Source organism: Miscanthus floridulus, chromosome 15 (genome assembly GCF_019320115.1).
Source record: "Miscanthus floridulus cultivar M001 chromosome 15, ASM1932011v1, whole genome shotgun sequence".
NCBI lineage: Eukaryota > Viridiplantae > Streptophyta > Magnoliopsida > Poales > Poaceae > Miscanthus > Miscanthus floridulus.
In genome coordinates, this window is record NC_089594.1 from 24,070,201 (window position 1) to 24,078,546 (window position 8,346).

Here is an 8,346-nt window from a genome sequence, read left to right on the forward strand (position 1 = left end):
TGTTCTTGCATCATATGCCATGAACATTTACCTCTTACTTCTTGTTTATACTGGCTAATTATACTACAATGTCCATTTCTAGACTAAACTTTCTCTATTGCTACTCATGCTAGTGGTTGCAGATGTGCTCACCCGTGTGTTTTTCTATTTGGTTGCAGGTTCTTATTTGCTGATTTTCTTTGTATATACTGCGTAGCATATATACCTTGTGTTTGTGATTTAGAAAGCTTTAATTTTCGTGCCTCTCCTCCATCTAATTGGACCCATTTATTTTTTACTACAGGTCATGACGGGGGTTCTGCAACAAAACTGTAAATTATGATTAGAAATGTGCAAAAATGTCGAAACAAAAGCTTATGTCCTGCCTGCTGTAGCACTAGCCCATTTTTGTCTTTAATTTCTGTTTTCCAGATCTTCGTCGATGGTGATTAAGAGACTTATGACATAACCTTTGAATCGAAGCTGCTTGCCTATACTGCGAAACGCAACCTCGCTCCCTACAAGCTTCCCATATACTGATATACAGTAGATGTTTTGTGCCATCACGCAACAGGGTCTCTGTTCTCCAATGACACGTCAACGGTGCGTAGTCTCCCCTTGCCTAATTTATAGTGAAGCTGTTGGGTGCGGCAGTGCCACATGCCTGTAGCTTTGCCCAGCTAGCTTCTTTTTTCGAAAGTGTGCCTTAGCATTAGCACGTGCTTCATTAAGTGGAAAATAGGGAGTTTACACGTTCCTAACAGCGCAACGGCGAGGCGCCATCCGCATGCCGGAGTGACACACGACACATATCACCAGCAATTGGTGGCCTACTAAGACCGTCTCCAACCGGGAAGGCAAATGGCGACCTATACCCAAAATACCTCGCGCACAGTGTTTTGCGTTCTGAAATTACGCTCCAACGGAGGACGCAAAGACGGCACCCATTTTGCGTAGGAACCGAGTGGGAAGGCAAAAAAGCGTCGTCGTTTTCGGCGACGCAAAACGCTGCAGAGAGAGAGAGGGAGGAGCGACCGACGCTGCACAGGGGCGGGGCCAATGGAGGTCGGTGGAGGCGCGGCTGCCGTCGTGGAGCCCGGATCCGCCCGGCCGCCATCGGAGGGAGCACGGGTAGGCGACCTGGTGCCCCTGCAAAAGCGGATCCCGGCGAGGTCGCGGCGAGCGGCTCTGCTCCCTCGGCGAGCCTGTGTGGATCCCCAGCGAGCGGCTCACATCCCCGGCGATGTCGCGGCGAGGCGTGCCCCTGCCGGAGCGGCTCCTCCGGCGGCATCTGCACCTGCGCGCAGATCCAGAGGGGGCGCTGGAGGCGGGGCTGGAGGCGCTGCGCCTGGGGAGGAGGGGCACGGCCGGAGGAGCTCCTGCCTTCTCTTCCCCGGATCCGGCCGGCCGGCTCCTTCCACGGCGCCCCTGCCTTCTCTTCCCCGGATCCGGCCGGCTCCTGCCTTGGCGCCCCTGCCTTCTCTTCCCCGGATCCGGCCGGACTCGGTTGGAGGCAGCGCGGAGGGCTCGCTGGAGGAAGGGCGTGGCCGTGGTGCTGCTTGGCGATAAAGGGAGGACCAGGCGCGCGGGGACCGGGCTGGGGCCGGAGCAGCGCCGCCGCCGAGGAGCGCTGAGTCTTGTTTTGGGTTCGTCGTTGGAGAACGAGGGATTTGGGTCCGTGACGTATTTTTCTGGACGGGACTCAAATGCGGAATGGGTCTCATATTTGCGCTCTCATGGTTGGAGACAGTCTAAGGCTGTGCTAAGAAAATAAAACTATTGCGCTACGGTGGCGAGTGGGCTGCGACGACCCGGCCTCAAGCCACAAGTCCAGTTAGCACTTAGCAGGGCTAGTCTGCTGAATCCCGCTCCAATCCAGGCGTCTGCCTCCTGCAGGACGGTGACCACAAGCTCAGAGGTTGTGGCGGACTTTCGGTCGAACGTTCGCCGATTGCGCTCCTTCCAAATGGTCCACGAGATGAGCAGTACTAAGGAGTCGAAGCGGCTCAGGAAGATCGGCACGAGAAGACAGCCACCAGTCGCATAGGCAAGAATCCTGGTGCGGAGCCGCCACAGTGATCATCATTGCCGCGAGGAGCCGCGACCAGACCTCCTTGGTGTAGACATAGGAGCATAGCAAGTGATCTGTGGTTTCGTCGTGCTGATCGCAGAGCGCGCAGGGGACAGTCGACTGTAGCCCGTGCCGCGTGCAGCGTTCCGCCGTCCAAAGACGCCCATGCAAGGTCAGCCAGAAGAAGAATTTGACCTTGGGAGGGACAGCCGCGCGCCATAGCTCCTTGGCGCCAGCCATGGTCGTCCAACCTGTGAAGAAGGCCCTGTACGCCGAGCGAACGGTGTATTGTCCGTCCGGCGTCCATTGACAAACGAAGCGATCTGGGACCAAGGGATCAAGCTGTACGCTGTCCACCATAGGCCAGAGGTGGACGTATTCGATGAGCACGGGGGCCGTCCGTGCTCCCGTGATGTCCTGCACCCAGCGTTGTCCTGCCAAGGCATCCTTGACCGAGCGTTTCAGTCGCCGCCGGCCAACGGCCTTGAAGAGGTTAGGGGCGAACGTGGATATCGTCCCCTCAGGTAACCACGAGTCGGTCCATTAGCGCGCTGAGGTCCCATCACCCACTTCCACGGTGACCGAGCACTGGAACATGGAGCTGACCTTGCGTTCGGTGACTGACGGTAAGGCCGCCCATGGCGAGTCCGGCCTGGTCCTCTGTAGCCATTCCCAGCGTAGGCGAAGAGCGTAGCCGAGTATCCTCATGTCAGGGATCCCCAGCCCACCGCGCCCGCCCGAGACGGAGTCGGTCCCGATCCATAGGAACGCGCGTCGCCGGCTGTCAATCTCGTCGATAGCCCAGGCAGACAGGCAGCAACAAATCGACACGTGGATCGGGATAGCGGAGAGCGTCGTCTGGGTCAGAGTCGCGCGACCCGTGCCCGTAAGAAGGCCGCCCTTCCAGGTCGGGATGCACGCAGCGACAGCATCAACAAAGCGTTGCTCCTCGTCTCGGCTGATCCTAGAGATAGCCCAGCTAGCTTCCAAGTTCATGATCTAAATATTCTTGCTTATTAAGACTACTCCATTTATACAGTTTCTTATCAAGTTCTATCTTATGCATAGATGGAGCACGGAGATGACCAAAGGGGAAGAGGAAGATGACGGAGCCGAGAGACAAGCAGGCCCCTCGTCGTGGTCGTGGGAAGCTTGCTGGCAGTAGCAGTGCAGCTCTGAGGTTTGTCAGTGACAGGGGGAGGCATCAGCAGCACATCGAGGGCGAGGAGAGATTGGAGATGGAGGGACACATCATTCCTCCTTGTGGCTGTACTGGCCTCCTCTCTGCACCTGACAAAGTTCAACTGCACCTGACAAAGCTCATGATGCCTCCGGATGACACTTATATTCATCCTCTCACCAAGTATTCCAAGAGATGGAGGGCGACTGAAGAAGCAAGGCAGATCAACCCTTATGCAGTGCGTAAGGACATGGGCATTGACTATAGGTCCTGGAATGTTTTTGATTCCAACTTCTATGCCACTGCTATTTTTTGTGCCAAGGAGACAAAGACTGCAATATGCAATATATTGACCGGGATGAGATACATGACAAGGAAGAGCCTACGTTTAACAATGTGATCAAGGTCTGTGACCGCTTTGAGCTCTCCGACATCATGGGATTCCAGCTGGAATGAGGAGGTTTCCATGCCACCTACTTCTATGACTAGTCCACAGATGAGATACATTGGATGACGGATGGTCGACACTGCCGTGTTGACTTCGTCACCTTCAGCCAGATTCTTGGCTTTGGAGAGGTGCACCGCACCTACACTTATATCCATGATCATTCCAGGGCTGAGTTCGTGACACCAAGTACATGTGGAGGGACAATAGGACTGTTGATGGCTAGAGGAGAGTGGGTTGCAGAGTTACTATTACATCCTCAACAACCTCATTAGCAACACCATCAACTCCAATGATGGAGCAGCCTCGGAGGAGCATGCTAGCTCGGTTCACTCCAGGTGGGGACAAGTTTAATGTTCCTTGGTTCATATGGCACAAGCTGAGGCTTGCTATGGAGGATGGGAAGAGAGAGCTGCCTTATGCTCCCTATCTCATGTTCTTGATTGTGAGGGTCACCGGACTTAGCTTTCCGAAGGACGGGATTCACACCGTCTACAAGATTGAGAAAACCCAGTCTGCTGCAGCTCGCCAGACCACAGGAGGCTCCTCTACTACACATGCGGACATCCCTGAGTCGTCTCGCTCTGGCTCCAGGAAGAAGAAGATGATGAAGAAGTTTGGAGAGTGGCTGAAGGCCATCTTCACCAACTGCACCTATGAAGCGAGGACAACTTATGAGGACCGGTTAGAGAAATTGGAGGCCCACAGGGAGGCTAGAGAGCGTGCAGGACTGCCACCACTTCCTCCAGATCAGTCTCCACCAAAGTTTGATCTTCCTAGCCTCTCAGACAGTGTTCTAGATGATAGTGAGGAGGAGGATCAACAGGAGCAGCATGAGGAGGAGAGTTGGGAGCACGAGACCTGAGTGGGTTTCCAGTAGAGACAGAGACAGGCACAGCGTAACATCCCAAAAATTCAAATAAATAAATCACACGAAATCAAACTATTTTCAAAATCATTTCAAAATTAATTCTCAAATTGAGCTCTATTTTATCCTTGTCCAAACAATTTCTCATCTATCTCAACCCATTCTTAGTCTATCCTGTTCCACCTTCACCTCTCGCTCATTATCTTATTCCTAAATCATCCCGTACACGCACACGTGGCGCACCGTGCACCAGGTGCACGCGTGTCGACGCGGGACCCATGGGGTTCTCCGCGGAGAAGAGAGAAGAAGATCTTGTCCAACTAGGATTCTCTACATGTACTATGACTAGTTGCATGTAATCCTACTATGATCTCTACTTTGTTACCTACTAGGACCCCTGCCTTCTGAACTATATAAAGAAGGGCAGAGCTCCCTAGATCGGCATCCCTGAACACATCGGACCTCAGACCGGAAGATAGAGAAGAGATAGAGAAAAATAGAGAAAACACCACAGATAGCGCAGGGCGCAATATACTATCAACCCCAGACTGGATGTAGGGCGCCGTGATTTCTCGGCGTGCCGAACCAATATAAATCATTGTCTCCTGTGACAAGCCATCGATGGTAAAACATCGACAACACGGTGACGGGGAGGGGCTCCGGCTCCTCTGTTTCTCTTCTCCGGCGCCTTGCTAACGGTGAGCTCGCCCGGAGTGGCTCGGCGGTGGATTATGGCATAGCTACGGCCTCTTAGGGCACTCAGGTGCTAGCGCAAGCACGTTGGAGGGCTAAAGCCGGCGGCAAGCTCGCGCGGCTATGCGTTCCTGGTGTCCCAGAGAGGGCGCTAAGGGTATCTACGGCATCGCGGGGCCATGACGAGCGCGCTGGTGGGCTCAAGGTGGGCACTTGGAGATCTTACTGGTCGGCGTTAGTGAGGTGGCGGACTACGACGGCATGGGGTGGGGTCGACGGGGCCGGCTATTGAGCGTCGACAAGGCTCTAATGATGCCCTATCGGCATCCTCGTTCCACGGCAAGTATGACTAGGGGCTTTAAGGGTGGCTCTAGTGGCCCAGGTGGGGTTGGTTACGCTAGCAATGGCTCAACGATGGTGCTGGGCGATTTGTAGGTTGTGGTGAGGCGGCTACGGCCTCAAATCGGAGCCAAAGGCAGCTTCTTCCTTTTTATTGGGGTCAAGGTAGGGTCTAGATGGCGGCGCCGATGACCATAACCCACGGCGGTATCTACAGCGAGGCGACATACATGGCGGGCTTCGCCAAGCTTGCTGCTCCAGGGAACTAGGGTAGAACAAGTCCTGGGTTCAACCATCTACGCGGCCAGGCTCGTTCGATGTAGCAAACTTCATCGGCCCCTCCCCATGTCGCAAGGTGGCCAGAGTCAAGCGGAACAACCACAGCACGACGGTACTTCAGCGCACGGCCGCACCGGCAAGGCGGTCTCCAATGACGGTTTCAAGGCTTCCTAGGGGCAAAAAGGGGGGCTTGGTACGTTCTGTGGCAAGGCAAACCTCACCGTGGGGGTCTTAGAACCTGTCGATGTTTTACCACCGATAGCTTGCCACAGGGGAACCCAGGACAGTTGTTCGGGCTTCGGCGAATAGCGGAACTCAGCGGTTTACGCAAAGAGACTCACGCTTTATACTGGTTCAGGCCCTCGACTTGGTCGAGTAATAGCCTTTACGTCCAGTCGGCGTTAGCCTGTTTACGTCGTGTTGCTTTGAGTATTGAGTATGCGTTGTTTACAGGGGTGAAAGCTCTAGTTTGCTTTTGGTTAATTGATGAAACCCTAATTGCTAACCTAGTTTATCAAGATGATTATGAGATAGGTAGCACTACTCCAAGTGATGAAGCAATGGCGAAGATCATGACAATGGTGATGGCATGGTGATGGTCAAATGCTTAAACTTTGAAAAGAAGAAAGAGAAAAACAAAAGACTCAAGGCAAAGGTATAAAATATAGGAGCCATTTTGTTTTGGTGATCAAGACACTTAGTGAGTGTGATCACATTTAGGATTGATAGCCGTACTATTAAGAGGGGTGAAACTCGTATCAGAATGCGGTTATCAAAGTGCCACTAGATGCTCTAACTCATTGCATATGCATTTAGGATCTAGTGGAGTGCTAACACCCTTGAAAATGTTTGTGAAAATATGCTAACACTTGTGCACAAGGTGATATACAAATTCTTGTGGTTGGCACATTGGAGCAAGGGTGAAGAGGTTAGAAGTGAAAATGAGTTGATCGCAAAGACGCTGGCGTCGGTCAACTGACCGGACGCTGGGTCTAAAAGCACCGGACCCTGGCAGCGTGTGTCCGGTCAAACTGACGGGTCTGTATAGTACCAAGGGTATTGCACTGGACGCTGGTCTGTGTCCGGTCAAGGTGGACCGGATGCGTCCAGTCGAAGAAATACGCCTCGGGGAGCTTACTGGAAACGACCGGACGCTGGGGCTTCAGCGTCCGATCAGTTTTACTAGAGCGTCCGGTCAACTACGTAGCCGTTGAAATCTGACGAATAGCGTTTGAAGCTAGTGACACGTGGCATGAATCAGTGGACCGGACGCTGAGTCCAGGGTCCGGTCTGTATGACCAGAGCGTCCGGTCAGAGCGCGTTTTGCCCAATGAAGGGGTATAACGGCTCTATTTGATTGGGGCTCTATTTATAGCCCCATGGCCGGCTCAAGCTTACTCTCTTGCACATTTTCATTGACATAGAAACCTTGTGAGCTTAGCCAAAGTCCTCCCACTCATCTCCATCATTGATTCATCATCTTTGTGAGATTGGGAGAGAATTCAAGTGCATTGCTTGAGTGATTGCATCTAGAGGCACTTGGTATTCGTGTTGCGCTGCAGATTTCGCTTGTTACTCTTGGTGGTTGCCACCACCTAGACAGCTCGGTGCAGCGGTGGAGGATCAGCACGAGTTGGTGATTGTTCATGGCCGTCTCCGGTGATTGTGAGGGGAGTTGTACCTTCTCCGGCGGAGCGCCGAAAGGTAACTCTAGTAAATTGCTCGTGTCATTGAGTTACCTCACTTGTGGGTCGGTTCTTGCGGTGTCCTATCGTGTGGACGAGGTTTGTGAAACACCTCTTAGCCGCCGAACCACCAAGTATTGGTCGACACAACGGGGACGTAGCGTGTTGGCAAGCACGTGAACCTCAGGAGAAAATCGATTGTCTCTTGTCTTTGGCATTCTCCCGGTGATTGGCTATATATTCATCTTGTGATTGGTTCATCCCCTACATGTCGGTATAATCACCATACTCACTTATTTACATTCTTGCAAACTAGTTGATACAAGCTCTTTAGTGTAATTAGAATTGAGAGCTTGCTTTATTATTTACATTCATCTAGTTGAGCTCTTTAGAGTAGCAAGGTTGAGAGCTCTTAGTGAGTAATTACATAGCAAGTTTGTGTGCCTAAGTAATCTTTGCAACTAGAATTGTTGGATAGGTGGCTTGCAACCCTTGTAGAGCTAAAGCAAGTTTACATTACGCTATTTGTCATACTAATCAAATTGCTCTAGTTGATTTATAGATTTTTAAATAGGCTATTCACCCCCCCTCTAGCCATATTAGGACCTTTCAAGGGGGTACCCTCAGCAGCCCTTTATAGTCCAGGTGTTGCAGAGGGTTATTTGAGCCCTACTCGGATACAAGGTTAGAGTCCTAAGCTATGCTTTGGGCGTCTTTCCTTGTATAGTCCGAGTTGTAATTTTGGCTCTGCACGTTGCTTTGCTCCATGCTTTTCTGATGATTGGGCCGTGGGCCTATTGGAGACAG